At 44.1% G+C, this 390-nt stretch overlaps 1 protein-coding gene across 1 annotated transcript in view; it reads left to right on the forward strand.

Moving 5' to 3' along the window:
* lpar2a (lysophosphatidic acid receptor 2a) overlaps positions 1-390 on the forward strand; it is an 8,401-nt gene that overhangs the window by 1,159 nt on the left and 6,852 nt on the right. The window lies entirely within an intron of this gene.

Raw genomic sequence — 390 nt, forward strand, 5'->3', positions numbered from 1 at the left:
CAGTGCCCCCCTAACACTGACTTTGGACCCCCCTGTGGCCCCCCTAAAAATGAAAGAAAAAAAAGTTTATGATTAAACGATTTCTTGCCCGACCGAATAGGCGGAAGCAACGATATTTGTCATTCTAGTCGGACCCATTAGAGCAGGGATCTCCAACACGTCGATCACGAGCTACCGGTGTCTCGCAAGCCCTCTAGCCCCCACTTTCAAAATATGTTTTTTTAACGCAAGCCGTCATCGCCACGGAGGAGCACACAGCCTCTGTGAGCAAGCAAGACAGAGAGAGAGAGAGCTAGAGAGAGCACACCTTTATCTATTTAATGTGTTGTAAAAAATAAAGAAATCATTCCAATGTGTACTATAGGACAGTAAAAACAAAAAAAAAATTGT

The sequence above is a fragment of the Notothenia coriiceps genome, unplaced genomic scaffold (genome assembly GCF_000735185.1).
Source record: "Notothenia coriiceps isolate Sejong01 unplaced genomic scaffold, NC01 NC01_scaffold00020081, whole genome shotgun sequence".
Classification (NCBI taxonomy): Eukaryota; Metazoa; Chordata; class Actinopteri; order Perciformes; family Nototheniidae; genus Notothenia; species Notothenia coriiceps.